The following is a 17,076-nucleotide window of genomic DNA, read 5'->3' as shown; positions in this document are numbered from 1 at the left end:
CACCACCACCATCCCCGAGGTCCCAGATGCGCCACCCGAGGCCAACGACCCCCTTCCGGACGAAGCGACCGTTCCCGACGAGGGGTCCGTGCCTTCCGACCCCGAACCCCTGACCGAGCTCGAAGACCTGCCAGAAATGGCCCAGTGGCACGGCGAAGGAGGCCCCTCCCGAGAAGAATTCTGCCAAGAGCAATCCACCTGCCCTTCCCTCATTGGACCCCGACAACAGGCCGAGGCCCAAGCAGCAGGCGACCAGACTGGCAACCACTGGGTATACTGGGAAAACGGCCTCCTGTACACCGAACAGAAGTCGGCCGAGTTGGGATCGGCCCGAGTACTAGTGGTACCCCTGCGCTTCCGAAGTCTCCTCCTGGGCCTGGCCCACGATGTACCCCTGGCCGGACACTTAGGCCAAGATAAGACCTACCAGCGACTCGTCACCCACTTCTATTGGCCCAAGATGCGAGCAAATGTGGAGGCCCACTGCAAATCCTGCCCCACGTGCCAGGCCAGCGGAAAGAGTGGGGGGAAGCAAAAGGCTCCGCTGCAACCCTTCCCAGTCGTCAGTACCCCTTTTGAGCGGGTAGGGATCGACATTGTGGGACCACTGGACCCCAAGACAGCCCAGGACCACCGGTTCATCCTCGTCCTGGTGGATCATGCCACCCGTTACCCCGAAGCCATCCCTCTCCGCACCGTGACGGCCCCCGTGGTAGGCCGGGCCTTGATGGGGATCTTCTCCCGCGTGGGGTTCCCCCACGAAGTCGTGAGTGATCGGGGTATGAACTTTATCTCCCGATACATGAGGTCCCTCTGGCAGCAGTGCGGAGTATCGTACAAGTTCACCACCCTGTACCACCCCCAAGGGAACGGCCTAGTCGAGCGCTTTAACAAGACACTGAAAGGGATGATCATGGGCCTCGCGGAACCCCTACGCCGGAGGTGGGACGTCCTCCTCCGCTGCCCCCTGTTCGCCTACCGGGAGGTTCCCGAAAAATCCCTGGGGTTCAGCCCATTCGAACTGCTATATGGACACCCCGTCCGGGGACCCCTAAGCCTGGTCAAGGAGGGTTGGGAAACGACCCCCCGGGGGACCCCTCCGGATGTGTTCCGATACATCTTGGCGGTCCGCAACCAGACCCGGAAATTCCGCGAACTCGCAGAAGCGAACCTCGAGGCTAGTCAGGAAGAGATGAAGCGCTGGTATGACCAGAATGCTACGCTGGTCGAGTTTCAGCCGGGCCAACAAGTCTGGGTCATGGCCCCGGTGAAGCCCTGCGCCCTCCAAGATAAATGGACTAGACCCTTCAAGGTGGTCGAGCGGAAGAGCCAAGTCACCTATCTCATCGATGTGCAGTCCCCGCGGAACCCACTCCGGGTTCTCCACGTGAACCGCCTCAAACCCCACTTTGTAAGGACAGAATTGAGTTTGCTCCTGGCCACCGACGATGGGGCCGAAGAAGACACCGAGCCCCTTCCAGACCCCCTGGGGGCGAAAGAGACCGATGGCTCCGTGGAAGGGGTGAGACTATCCACCACCCTCACAGCCCAACAGTCCGCCGACTGCCGCCAGCTCCTAAGGCAGTTCGCGGACCTCTTCTCCCTAACCCCTGGGGTCACCAACTGGTGTGTCCACGACGTGAACACCGGCGACAGCCCGCCCGTGAGACACCGGGCCTACCGGGTCCCTGATCGGGTCCGAACCAGCATCCAGACCGAGGTAGCGAAGATGCTGGCCCTCGGGGTGATTGAACCCTCCGACAGCCCCTGGGCCAGCCCGGTAGTCCTGGTTCCGAAAGCGGCCCCCGAACTGAGGTTTTGCGTGGACTACCGAGGACTCAATGCGGTCACCCGAGCGGACGCTCATCCTATCCCCCGTGCCGACGAGCTCATTGACCGCCTCGGGCTGCTCGCTACCTCAGCACCTTCGACCTAACGAGTGGGTACTGGCAGATTGCCCTCACCGAGGGAGCCAAGGAGCGCTCCGCCTTCTCCACCGCAGATGGGCACTACCGCTTTAGGGTGATGCCGTTTGGAATGAAGAATGCCCCGGCCACCTTCCAGCGGCTGGTGAACAGGGTCCTGTCCGGACTAGAGGGGTTCAGCGCAGCATACCTCGACGATATAGCGGTATTCAGCTCCCAATGGACCGAGCACCTCCAGCACCTCCGACAAGTCCTGATGGCTCTGCGCCAGGCCGGCCTCACCATCAAAGCCAGCAAATGTCAAATTGGGCACGGCTCCGTAACCTATCTGGGGCACCAGGTGGGAAGTGGGCAGGTCGCCCCCTCCAACCGAAGATCAACTCCATCTTGTCCTGGGAACCCCCCACGACCCAAACGGAAGTCCGGGCCTTCCTGGGCCTCACCGGTTACTACCGGAGATTTATTAAGAACTATGGCAGCATCGCAGGCCCCCTCACAGAACTAACCTCCAAAAAAACACCCCAAGGAAGTACACTGGACTCCCTCCTGCCAGAAGGCGTTCAACACCCTAAAGGCCGCCATGTGCGCGGCGCCGGTGCTCAAAGCCCCCGACTACGCCCAGGAGTTTGTGGTCCAGACGGACGCCTCGGAACACGGCATTGGGGCAGTCCTCTCCCAGTTCGACGACAAGGGCATAGATCGGCCCATAGCCTTCATCAGCCAAAGGTTGCTGCCCCGAGAACAGCGGTGGAGCACCATTGAGAGAGAGACCTTCGCAGTAGTCTGGGCCCTCAAAAAGCTACGGCCCTACCTGTTCGGAACACACTTCTGAGTACAAACAGATCACCGACCCTTGCGGTGGTTGATGCAGATGCGAGGGGAAAACCCCAAGTTGCTACGCTGGCCCATCTCCCTCCAGGGGATGGATTAAACGGTGGAACATCGCCCCGGGACGGACCACGCCAACGCGGACGGCCTGTCCCGATTCTTCCGCTTCAGCGAGGAGAACCCCCAAGTGGATGGGTAGTTCTCCCCGTCTTTCAGCTGGGGGGGGCACGTGTGAGACCGGCCTCGTGGCGTGGGCCCTCCCAACCAGCAAGTTACCCTGCAACCACGCCGAACCTCGTTGATACAGCCTTCCGGCTCCCGCGGGCCAACATCCAGAGGGCCGACCAAATCCCCAACACGCATGCGCGGCCGAGGGAGAGCGAAACCCCCCCCCCAAACCAGACCGAGAGGCGCCGATCCTGTGACACCTCTGGTCTCTCCCCCGAGGGAGGTTTCGATCGACCACCAGACTCCCGGGGAGCAGGCGCCTCGCCCGCTGGGTGTCTGGAGTCCCTCCCGGACCCACCTGAACAGATCAAAGGGCCGAGCGACAGGAAACCCCGACACACCGCCCCCCAGGCACCAGACCCCGCTCCGCGAGGAACCCGGACTTCAAAGAGGAGGGGGAGTATAACAAGGGGTGCTGGAGGGATGAAAGCAGAGAAGACCTGGACTGACGAGAGCCTGCTGACCTGGTCGCGGCTCGATCGCTCCCCGAACCGAAGAACGCTATCCGCACTCTGAACCATCTGAGCCCTGCTGACGCTGTCGTGGCTCCCCGAACTCTGAACCATCTGAGCCCTGCTGACGCTGTCGCGGCTCCCCGAACTCTGAACCATCTGAGCCCTGCTGACGCTGTTGCGGCTCCCCGAACTCTGAACCATCTGAGCCCTGCTGACGCCGTCGCGGCTCCCCGAACTACGAACCTCCGGTGCCTACTGAGTGACTCGCGGCCCGCACCTCCAAGAGAAACGGCAGAGATTGCCGAGAGAAGCAACATCCCCTCAGCTCGAGGATTGAGAGCTGTGCGCCGGATACCTCACAGAGACACTGATTCAAAGACTGTCCCGCTACCCCTTACCCCTCATTACGAGACCACTGCCCCTTGTGGCACAAATTCTGCTCCTGCCTTCCGGATCATAAAGATTCCTATAACCTGTGATAAAATCTATTATCCTGCAGCGAACTACTGTGTGGTGTCCCTCTATCTGAAAAGAGTAGTGCAGCGTGTGCGATCCTAGGTACGAGACCCTTCCAGGAAGGGCCTCCCCGCTCTTGCTCGGCCGAACTCGAGGAGAGGTGGGCCTCCGGGTGGTCAGGAACGTATTCCGCAACCTCCCGGGGGAACGCTTTCCAACAGATGGCATTTGCAGGGTTGTCTGCCTCCTCCTGCGTGGCCGGAGAACCTTGTCCCTACAGGTCAGACTGGCTCAGTTGTGTGCGGGCAGGGCTCCTGGGTGTCTCCTGGGATGTGGCAAGAATGGGGGTGGTGGTTGGCACAGATGTACCTGACGCAGGTGCTGCAGGGGCTTGGGCACCAGAGGGTCCAGGTTGGTTGGGGTCATCCACAGAGTGCTGAGAGTCGTCGCTGCCGGTGGGATCATTTTCCTGCCGAGCCTGGGCCTGTGATTGTTCCCCCTCAGTGTTGGGGGAGATCCATGACGTTGCCCTGTGTGTGAGAGAGAGACAATGTTAATTCTTTTTCATGCGACATCCATGTTTCATACATGTTCTAGTTTCCACAGTTCCTCCAGGTAGTTGTATGTGCCTAGCATTCACATCAATGTTCACTTGTGGATGGGTATGTTGCAGGGGACTGATTGAAATGTTATCCAGGGTCTTTGACATGTCGCATTTGGCCTTGGATGCTTTTTTGGCTGTGGCTTGATCTTGTTGTGTCACATGTCCATTGTGAGAGTGTGTGACTCCATTGGCTGCCCCGGGGGTGTGTGCTTGTGTAAGGGGTGAGTGATCATCCCTCAGCCCGACGCTGTTCAACATCCACATGGCCCCCCTCACACATGTGGCCCGCCACCACAACCTCAAAAACATCTCCTACGCCGACGACACCCAGCTCATCCTCTCCCTCACCAAGGACACTCACACCGCCAAGACAAACATCCACGAGGGTCTGAGGGCCATCGCCGACTGGATGCGGAGCGGCCATCTGAAACAGAACTCGGACAAGACGGAGGTCCTCATCCTCGGACCCACACCCTCAGCCTGGGACGACTCCTGGTGGCCGATCGCTCTGGGGACAACACCGACACCCACCAAACACGCACGCAACCTAGGATTGATCCTCACATCCTCCCTCTCCATGTCCAAGCAGGTCAACGGCGTCTCCTCCTCCTGCTACGACACCCTACGCACGCTCCGCCGGATCTACTGGTGGATCCCGACCTAAACAAGTAGAACAGTGACACAGGCCCTCGTCAGCAGCTGACTGGACTACGCCACTGCACTCTACGAAGGACTCCCATCCACACACCAACGGCGGCTACAACGCTTCGGAAACGCCTCGGCACAACAGATCGTCAACGCCCCCAGCCACAGCCACATCACCCCCCTCCTGGGAGACCTGCACTGGCTCCACAACGACAAGAGGATCACCTGTAAGCTCCTCACCCACGCACACAAGGCACTCCACACCGCCGGACAAGCCTACCTGCACATCAGACTCAGCTTCTACACCCCCACCCGCCAGCTCCGCTCCGGCATCCTCGCCTTCGCAGCTGTACCCCGCATCCAACATACACCCGTCTGCAGCAGATCCTTCTCCTACCTCGCCGCCAAGACCTGGAAGACCCTCCCAACCCCCCTACGACTGACCCAAGACCTACTTGCCTTCAGGAGACTCCTCAAGACCTGGCTCTTCGAGCAGTGTTGGACCCCCCCCCTCCGCACCTTGAGACCCTCACAGGTAAGTAGCGCGCCTTACAAGTACCCTGATCGATTGTTGATTGATTGACGGTGCCTGCTGGTGGGTGTGGTGTGATTTGGCAGTGGGTCTCCCAGATGATGTATCTGTCCCACCATGGCGCATGCTGCCATGTCAGTGAGTGTGAGTTCCTGTCCTAGATTTCTGAGCTTGTTGTGTTTGTGTTAGAGTTTGCAGTTGTCACAGGAGGGTCTTGTGCTGCCTACAGCAGGGCCAAGTGTCAGCTACCTTGTCAGTACTTTGCCAGTCCCTGTGCATTGCGCATGGTGCATGGGTATGTACCTGGGCCATATGGGCTGAGGGCAATGGTGTCTGTTTCTGAGTTGTACAATATGTTTAGTGATCCCCACCCTCCCAGCATCCCGGACATCCTGTCCTGGGTTTGTGGTTTGTGTAGGCTGGGACATGGCATGGCCTTGCTTTGTGAATGGGGCATACTCATGTAAGTGGCATGAGCGTTGTTTAGAGTGTGGTTGTGTCAGGTGAGGGCTTGGGGGTAGGTGAGTGCATTTGTTGTAGTTGGGGTGTGGATGCTATTCCCCCCATGTTACGCAAGTTGTTTGTGTACTCACCAGGCTCTCGAACTCCTTCGACTCCGTGTACTCCCACCGGCGGAAGCAGGGCCATCACCTTCTCCTCCCAGGGATGGTAATGTACCGGTCTGCGGGGCAGCTCACCTCCTGTGATGTTACTCTGGGCATAGTCCTCGTTCATTTTGCGCTTGACTGCCCTCCGCAGATCGTACCACCTGGCTTGACATTCATTCCTGGTCCTTCTGATGGGCGCAACAGCATTCACCCGATCAACGATCTTCTGCCACAGGCTAGTTTTTAGGTCTCGGACTAGGCAGCGCATGCGTTGTCTCGTCGAGAGATGCTGTATACAGTATTGTGGCGGGAAGCTCCGCCCACTTTCCAATCTATATTTTCATTGGCTTTAATCGTAAATGCTGCTTTTTGATTCGTTTTTAGGTTGTTAGTCGCTCCTCCTGACAGCCATGTTGTCACGTATATCCTTCCCCGGCTATTGGCCCCTTTACTTCAAAACTATTTTTGCCCTGTGTTCTCCCCCCACCCCCTCCAACAGTTTGTGACTTTTTCCCCCCCTCGCATCCCCCCGACTCCCGTTCGTGCTTTTCTGTACCCCCATCCTCCCGTTTCCAATGCAATAGGACTCGCGTAAATACGAGTCATATTGCATTAAGAAATGCTTGTTTCTTGTGGTATTGGCTGGTTGCTTGCACTCTTTTTTCATGTCGCGCTGCTGACGGCCTGGCTCCATAACACATGCGCAATACTCACTTCCGCCTCTAGTCTCTCACCGCTTCCTCCCTTTGGTAGCCTGCCCTGCCCTCCTTCCACCCCTTCCTCTCCCCAGTGCGCGTGCCGGGCTCGGTATTCCAGGCTCTTGCCTGTCGTCCACTCCCAGCCTCCCTCCTACGAAGTATTTGCTTCACAGGCCTATGTGTGGGAGGGAGACAGCCGAGCTCGGAGCGGAAGATCCCAATGTGAGCAGCAGGGTAGGAAGAGAAGCTACTGTCTCCGCCCGGCATTACCACACTATCACCCACGGCTGCTCAGCTCCAGCACAGGCGGACCCTGGGCAGAAGGGTGACAGGAGACCTCCTGGCCGCTAACAAATGGGCAGAGTGCCTGTCCTGCTGTTGGCACTGAGTGAACGAACAAGGCAGTCACCGCCGCTTGGGGGAAGTTCCACTCACTTAGTGCTTGTTTTAAAATACTGCTGCTTCCTAAAAACACTGCCGTAACATTTATGACTTCTGCGGATAACGGGTGACAGTGGGGCAGACTACATCAACACAAAATTAATAAATACCTGCATCATGGCAATGTCCTTTTGAGACGTGACAGACAGGCAACGTATTGGCGCTATACAACACAGAAGAGAAGTCAGCACATCTTTACATCCAGCCACCCCCCCGCCCCACCCGAAGCTCCTCTTATGTGCCCCTCTTGCTCGCCTAATCTCCTTAACATCCATGGACAGCTGTCCCTTCTCCATAGCGCTACAAAGCGCTCTTGAAGTACATCTTGGAGCTCCTCTAACGGTAAATAAATCCACCATTCCTTGCCTCGTCCATTCTCTCGCTCTCTCTTTGTTGCCACCCCCCATCACAAGTAAACCGGGTAAAGATTCCTAGAATAACGTCCATTCATGAAAACCCCATAGCCTTTATCCTTCACCATGCATTGGTCCTAATATTAGTTCTTATACAATGTTCCCGAATGTCATATCGCCTAAAATATATTTGCTAACAAGCAATATTATTTTTTTCATTTTTAACACAAAAAATGAATTTTTGGGGTACGTTATGTTTCTGCATCGCTGCAATGCTTGTTTTTGTATTATCGCATCTCTCGGACACCTATTTCTACCCCCACCCCCTCGGGGCCTGTTTGCATCATACCAGAGTGTCCGATTGACTGGATTCACCTGCACCCTAACAGGTTGATTACAAGTCAGCTCAGTGCGAGCTTTAACCAGCTGAGCTATGATCTGGCTTCATCAAACAGGGCTGTTGGCCAGACACCTGCTTTAAGCTGCCTTCGGCGGGGCTGTCCTTACTACTAGGTACTACTAGGTAAACAGGCTGTCCCCATGGAGCATCTTTCGTTTCTGGGCTTGGTGATGAGAGGAGTTCACTATCCCCTCTTGCATATTTCAGGGTATACGTAAAACATGTTCATCCTCCCTTAATTAATTAATGTATTTATTTAGAGGGCAGGGCACTGGGCAAAGAGGGCACCCATTTCTGGAAATACACACTAGTGTTCTGAACTGTGGACAGTTTGCCGTTTGCACACTCCCTTCCAGGTATTTTCATCTTCATAAATCAGCCGAGTATTCCCTGGGCACCGCCTCCACTTCCGGCCCATACTTGGCCAGCCATGTCAGCAGGGATTTACAGTCAAGGGCTGTTTTTTTCTAGCCAGCAGCACTTTGTATTTTAGTTTTACTTTCAGTTTCTAAATACAGAAGTTCATAGCCAAGTTAGAGGACTTGAGTGGCGGTTTTATCGCCCCCTTTCCAGCAATAGTCGGGCAACATTTAACAGTTTGACCGAAAGTGAAATTGGGCAAAGGTTGCGCAGTATAAGGCCTGTAAGCAACTAACAAAGCGGAGACATGTCCGCTTCCAATTTGTTTTGTTAATTTAGTATATTTTCAGCGCCGAAGCAAATACAGAGGGTCTTATTTACAAGCCCATTGTTTTGTATGTTTATACTGCTCTGTACAGCGACGGGATCAGCGGTATGAAGGTGTAGAAGGGTGATATGAATTACATTGTTTCCTTATACCGTTCCGGAGTAGTCTGCTACTCGCCGAAAAAGCGCTTCAACTTCTCGTCAGGGGTAGTAAGAGCTATATAAATGCAATTACAATACAGTGATGGGAGGATCAGGGTTTGAAGGCTCTGCAGTCACTGCTGTGATTACTCTGTTGCTTCTCATACGACTGACACCAATGTTATGCTACTGCTCTTACTACTTTTTTGCTAATTATACTGTTACTACTAATGTACTCATGCTGGTATCACAAAGCTACTCACGCCCCTATCCTGCTGCTATTCTGTTCTTCTCCTTTATTACTGTTACTGCTATCCTGTTAACTGCTAATACTGCTGTGAGTGCTGACTGCTGTCTTTGCAATTCCTGGCACTTCTGTTACTGCTGTCCTACTCACACTTCTGTTACTGTTGTACTCCTCACACTACTATCACTGCTGTTTTACTAACACTACTATTAATGCTCTCTTGCTCACTTTTATCACTGCTCTCCTGGTAACTTAACTGCTATCACTACTCTATTGCTCATGCTTACTGCTTTACTAGTAAAACTGCTGCATTACTATTCTGCTACTTCTGAAGTAATTGCTAACCTGCTAACTTATTCATCTGATACTAAACAGTATATTAATATATTTATATTAGCAACTACACCACTAAGCTCATTAATATGCCGAGACCAATTGGCATTGCCAATGCTTGTTTGGGATATGCTGGTCTGTCTGACCAATGTTCCAAAGAGCTGTGGCTCAACTCTGATGACTTCGTTGACAAGGATGTCCAGCTCCTCCCTTGTGAACTTTGGATTCTTGTCTGTGGGCATGGTGTGGGGTGTGGGTGTGGATGGTTGTGGGTTTGTGGGTGTGAATGTGTAGGTGTGTGTATATGTGTAGAGGGGGTCTGTGTGAAGGAGGTTGTGTGAAGGTGTGTAAGTTAAGGTGTATGGGTGCAGTTGTTTGTGTGTGATGTCTGTCAGCAGTGGGTATGTTGCAAAGGCTCATGGTTTGTGATTGTGGGCCCTTTTTATTGGTCCATTTGTGGGTGTGGCTGGGTTTGAACTTTTGGTGGGTGTGTTATAAGAGGTGGTTGTGAGTTTGGGCCTCTGTTTGCCTGTTTGGATGTGCCAGGTCAGTCTTTTAGTTGTTTTTTGTCCTGTAGACGTGTTTTGTGGTGTTGTGCGAGTCGAATTGACCCTCCTTGTGCTGTTTTACAGTGTCCTGATTCAGTACGAGTCGTTTTCGCGTATGTAAGGTGCGTCCATGGCTATGTTGATGTACAGTGATCACATATGCAATGGTGTTGTACGATTCGTACATACGCGATGCTGGGGTACGGTGTTGGGGTACGGTGCGTCCAAGTACGGGGCTGGGGTGGGGGGTACGGGGCGTACATACGCGGGTGCTGGGGTGGGGGGTATGGTGCTTGCATACGCGTGTGCTGGGGTACGACACGTACATGCGTGGGTGCTGGGGTGGGGGGGTACGGCACGTACATACGCGGGTGCTGGGGTACAGCGCATACATACGCGGGTGCTCAGGTGGGGGGTACGGGGCGTACATACGCGGGTGCTGGGGTGGGGGGTACGGTGCTTACATACGCGTGTGCTGGGGTACGGCGCGTACATGCACGGGTGCTGGGGTGGGGGAGTACTGCGCGTACATACGCGGGTGCTGGGGTACGGCACGTACATACGCGGGTGCTGGGGTGGGGGGTACGGCGCGTACATAGGCAGGTGCTGGGGTACGGCGCGTACATACGCGGGTACTGGGGTGGGGGGTACGGCACGTACATACGCGGGTACTGGGGTGGGGGGTACGGGGCGTACATACGCGGGTGCTGGGGTGGGGGGTACGGCGCTTACATACGCGTGTGCTGGGGTACGGCGTGTACATGCACGGGTGCTGGGGTGGGGGGTACGGCGCGTACATACGCGGGTGCTGGGCTACGGCGCGTACATACACGGGTGCTGGGTACGGCACGGACATGCGTGGGTGGGGTAGGGGGAGCCGTACGACTCATACCCCGGGCCCAAGTGTACCCGGGGTAGGGTTCGTACAAAGTTCGCTCCGTATGGGAAGTTTTCCATACGCTTGTTTATTCGGGACGCCGGTACGGATCCGACTTGTGCGCTCAGACTTCAGTTTTATGACTCGTACGTAAATCTGTCCGGGGACGTCTCGTAGACTTTTCCTGATGCAATTCGTATGTATTTTTACGGTACGAATCGTACTTCGCCGTTTGTACGGGACTTGTACGACTCGTACGTAATAAAATACGGATACGAGTCGTACGGGAAATAATTTTACCCGATCGGAATCGGCACCTTAGTGATTTCTACCAGGAGCTCTATAATAAGGACCAAACATTAGATGAACAGAGCAGCTTAGAATACCTTAACAGCTTAAACCTCCCAAAAATAACACCGGAAGACGCACTCAATTTGGAGAAAGAGATTAGCACAACTGGAATAGAAATGGCAGTTAAGTCTCCTAAAACTAATAAGGCTCCCGGACCAGATGGTTATACAGCCACCTTCTATAAAACATTTATCACGCTACTACAGCCAATGTTAAAAAAAGTTTTCAACCATTGCGAAGGGACTGGGTCGATCTCTCAAACAATGTCCGAGGCGAACATCATAGTCATACCCAAGGAGGGCAAAAACACTCAGTTCCCACAAAATTATAGGCCGATATCCCTGATTAACGTGGACTGCAAGATATATGCAGAAAATCCTAGCAGTGAGGCTTAATAGGTTACTCCCAAACCTTATAAGGAACACACAAGTGGGCTTCCTCAAATCACGCATGTCACACGACAACACCAGACTCCTTTGCCACATTATCGATAGAACAGCCAAGCAAGTAAACCCAGCAGTGGCTATTGCACTTAACGCAGAGAAGCCTTTCGACAGAGTATCATGGCATTTTCTAGAACATTGCATGCGGAGTTTTAACCTAGGAAGTGCGTTCAGAAAGAAAGTTATGGCACTATATGACAAACCAACTGCCCGTATAGTGGTAAACGGGGCCATCTCCAAACCTTTTAGACTTCAAAGAGGCACAAGACAAGATTGCCCACTATCCCCCTCACTATTCCTACTTGCACTAGAACCACTAATCAAGGACATTGAGTCCAACAAGCGGGTGAAGGGTTTTACCATTAAGGATACTACTACGAAACTAGCGGCATATGCGGATGATATTCTTGTTGTTACTGAAAGACCTGAAACCTCCATCATGGCCCTTATGGACTCCATAAATAGATATTCGGCTTACTCCGGCTATAAACTCAACAGAGATAAGTCGGAATGTAAACCTCTCAACATACATACCACTAGAGACATATTGGGAGACTCGGGCCTCACTTGGCAAACTGGGTTCATCAAATACCTCAGCGTCTATTTTGACAAAGATCTTAAAAACACGCTAGAACACAATGAGATAATGCTTTTGAACAAGATAAAAATGCTGCTTGAGGGACGGTCACCGAAATTTATCATATGGTGGGGGAGGATTGAAACAATTAAAATGATGGTCACACCCATGATCAATTACCTCACTAACATGCTCCATCTAATCCTCACTGTAGATTTCCACCGCAAAATAGACAAGATGTTAAATAATTTTATCTGGCGAGACAAAAAACCAAGGATGAGTCTTAAAAAACTAAGACGGACGAAAACTCTGGGGGGCTTAAGCCTCGCAGACTTCAAGACTTTCCAAACGGCCTTTCTAGCAAAACAGGGCAGTTACTGGATTCTACCAGACCAGGAATACACACCGGCATGGCTGAAAGTAGAAAAAGCCATGCTAAACAATCTAGAGTCAATAGCACTTCTAACAACCAACAGACACAACACTCTAATGAACACTATACTTACAAACACCAGAAACCCCCTACTGAAGGCTGATCAGAAGTTAGAACATAGATTAACAAACTCGAGATGGGAATCAATATGGTCAAATAACAAAATAAAATACAAATGCAAAACACTCTATATGAAGACATGGGTGGAAGCAGGAATATCCCTCCCCATCCAGCTAGAAGACGAAGGGAGACCCATCACTTTCAGCACGCTTAAAATCAAACACACGCTACCGGATATCGAACTATATAACTTCCTAAAGATCAAGGCGGCATTGACCAGAGCAAGACTGTCCAATGCCATACCCTCAATCTTCCAATATATGTCCAGCATTAACAAAACGGGCCACTAAGTGTCACACATCTATAGACTACTGCGCCCAAACACTTCAAGACTCAACGTTAAAGCACAAACTTACTGGGAATCACAGCGAGGTAACACTCTAAGCGAGAAGGAAAGCCAAATATTATGGTCCTCCCCCACACACAGTAAAGTATCCCCGTTACTAGCTCAGACAAAATTCTGGATCTTACACAAACTACACTGGACCCCTGCTCGCCTAGCGAAACTGGGCATGAACACAAATGACCTATGCTGGAACTGTAATAGCGGGAAGGGAGATCTAGCACACCTCATCTTCTACTGCCCTAAAGTTAAAGCCTACTAGGAGAAAATCTTTGCCTTTCTAACTGACATGCTAGGGTGTTCCCTTAAGTCAGATTTTGCAACCCTGGTAACTACCCCTATCACGACAGAACCACTATCACAAAGAGACAACGATCTACTCGATCTTTTGCTTACTGCAGGGATTAAAATGATTCTAAATAAGTGGAAGGACACGTCCAAGGCATCGTTCAGAGGGTGGCTTAACTGGGTAACATACCTTAGAGGTGCTGATGCGTTGTCCCTAAGAGACTCACCGTGGAGACAACCCAACAGAGGGATGTGGACATCTATGGACAAGTACCTAGGTACATATGAACCTCCATGAAGAAAGCGGGTGTGACTTCGGCTTACTAGCTTTTAGAACAAAACTACCAAGCTCTCTCTCTCTATCTATGCTCCTATACACGTACCGCAGCTCAGGCCCCTATATCCTATCTACACACCCTAGACCTATTACTAGAACAGAGGGGAAGGGCAGACTATAAAAGAAACAGAAGGAAGCGGAGGGTACCGTAGACTATAGAATTCACAGAACTTGTGCATGTTTTATGTTTTTGTATGACTAAATGTTTAGCTTTGTATGTACTGTTTTTTGTTTTCATTTTTATGACAAAAATCTCAATAAAAATCATTGAAATTAAAAAAAAAAAGCACACGTTTGCGAAAACAAGCAGAGCGCTAAGGTATTGAAACCTCGCCTCGTTGCTGATCCTGATACTCACCTGACTCCAGCCCAGCTCCAGTGTTGCTCCGACGCACGTCCAGTCATCCTTCCAGTTCTCCTGACAGGAGTTCGGTCCCTAGTGTCCATCGAATTCCTTCCTCCGGCGCGTCTTCCTCCTTCTTAAAAGAAAGAGAGAAAGCTTGATAATTAGTTGCTTAGGAACGCTCTGAACAGAACGGTAACAGGTAAACTTTACTCTTGAACATTGCGATAAGACTTTAATTACCTTCCTGATTTCTTCTAAAGTCTATTCACGGGTGCTCAAGATCAGGAACACTTAAAAACGAGCAAGAACTCTGTTGACTTTATTTGTTTAAGAAAAAGACAATCACGCAAAGAAAAAAGGCTAAGTCTGTTACGAAAAGCTGTTTGTGTTCAAAATGAGTTAACTCATTGAAATCCATGAATACAGTGCAAAACAATTTAACCCATTGCAATCCAGAAATATTATTTTTGAGACAATTCACATTACAATTGCATATTGTGCTCTCTTTTATGTTACTTTTATATTTTAGTTGGAGCAACATTTTCCATCTTTGAAAAGATAGCTAACAGGTATGTTGAGAATTCATGTTGAAATTTTTTTCTAGTGGTAATACAAGTGAGAATTGTATTGTATTTGAAATATTTTATTGTGTTCTAGATACTAGTACTGGAGAAGCTTGAATTAAGGCATTCCATAGTGAAGTTAGCCAATCAGAAAAAGGAACAATTGCCCTAGAAATAGGTAGGCCCTAATAGAGATCCTATTATATTAGTAAGTGCTAGAAAGTTCAAGTACAGAACGTATAACTAATTTAGTCCTTTCTTTTAAATAGCTGTTATTGGTCAATCAGGGATCCAGAAATCCTCCCTAAAAACAGATTTACTTCATTTAACCCCTACATTCCTGAGAGGCATGACCCTGGACATCAGCAGAGAGTCGGATGGAATCCTGTTTCTTGTTTCTCTTGTCTCTCACTCCAATCCCCTTTCCCCCATGGAGTTATAGGATTGGCAATCGTGTACCTTACTTGCCATTCTTGTAATTTCCGGAGGGATTTGGGAACAGTTGGCATCAGAGGAGAAACAAACTGGAGTACAGGTGTGTGACCAGTGTAACAGTGGGAGGGGGGTTGCTGTGCCTGCAACTAGCTTCACCAGCCAACATAAAAGCACATCAGAACCTTGGTACTTCCCCAGTTTAAAGGAAGAAATAAGTCTGCTGCAATCTTGAGCGAAGTGGAGACTAAACTAAAATGATGTGGACAAAACAATATATAAGAAAGCTCTTAAAACATATAAATCGATGGTTTTTAAAAATAAACCTCTCTATTTGTCAGGAAAATATTTGAGACAGCAAAAAACTGTACAAAAGAACTATTTAAAACAGTCAAAATCTTGTCAAACACTGCCCAGAACAAGCCAATAAATGCTAGTCAAAATCTTTGCAATGTTCTGGCAATGATGCTTCATTCTAAAGTACTCAGTGTTTTCTTTACCTTTTCCTCTACCTCTCTTAACCAGTCAAGCAACCATAGCCTCCAACCAGCAACTGACATCCAATGTTTCTTTTCAAATTCTATCCCCCTATCCCAAGAGCAAGTTAAAAACCTACTATCCAGTGCTCAATCAGGCTCCCCAGATGCCTCCTGGCCCCCAAAGTGTTGCACCTTGCAACTGAAGCTATTCTTGCACATTTTACACCCATTTTAACTGAATTATTCATACAGGTACATTTCCTACATCTTGGAAGAAAGCAGCCATTTTCCCACTTATAAAAAAAGGATTCTTCCAGCATCTGATCCAACGAATTATCGCTTTATATCCCGCTTACCCATACCAGTCAAAACGTTAGACAAAGCTCTCAATCAGTAATTATCTGCCTTCATTAATGAAAACAGCCTGCTAAATGATTCACAATTTGGTGTTCGGAGCCATCACAGCACCGAAACGGCTCCCACAGTTGCTGCAGAGAACATTAGAACAATCATTGACAAGGGAGACAACGCTGCCTTACTATTTTTTTTAAGCCTCTTTAATTAAAATGTAGAATCACTGTACATACAAAGAGCCTTGATATTGCAACCACAATCCCATTTTTAAGGTTGATAACATTGTTTTCGTCTCATATGATTGAGTCATATTTAGTAGTGACAGAACGGCCCTTTTTATCCTTTTATAGTCCCCGATATGTCTGCAATGCCCCCCAAATTTTCTCCCCTTTCTTGGGGCACCCTCTGCTTTTGTAAATCGTTAATTCTGCTTGCCAGCACCAGACCAGGTCATTTTTTCCATTCTTCCAGTATAGGAGATGTGAACGCCCCCCCATGCTTTGTTACATTACGCTTTGCGACCACCGCTGCCAATGTTAGCCATTTATTTATATGTCGTGGCCAATCGTCATCATCGTGGCCCCGGTTATCAGGAGGAGCCACTTGGGTTCAACTGGTTCCTACATGCCCACTAATTCCAACATTTTTTGAGCTATCTTTGTCCAATATACCGTAAGGATCAGCCATTCCCAGAGCAGGTGCAGGTGCTAAAAGGACCCCTTCAAAAAATCAATGGGGGGGGGGAAGAGAAGCAGTGATCCATTCAGCTTCCAATCGTTAAAAAACCCTCATATACGTACACAAGCGATGGGCGGTATTTGTTGGTTTTTCCGCCTTCGTGTACCGTAGTAGCATGATCATTGGGCTTCTTTTGTCAATATGCTGACCTCCACATGGAGGAAGACCAACTGGTTCTGCAGTAGTGGCCAGAGATAAAAAAGAGGGCGTACTCGTGCTCAAAAAATTGTGAAGTTGAAGATAAAATTCCCAGTATCAAATCTCGT

This window comes from Triturus cristatus, chromosome 3_1, assembly GCF_964204655.1.
Source record: "Triturus cristatus chromosome 3_1, aTriCri1.1, whole genome shotgun sequence".
Classification (NCBI taxonomy): Eukaryota; Metazoa; Chordata; class Amphibia; order Caudata; family Salamandridae; genus Triturus; species Triturus cristatus.
This window is presented reverse-complemented; position numbering follows the sequence as displayed.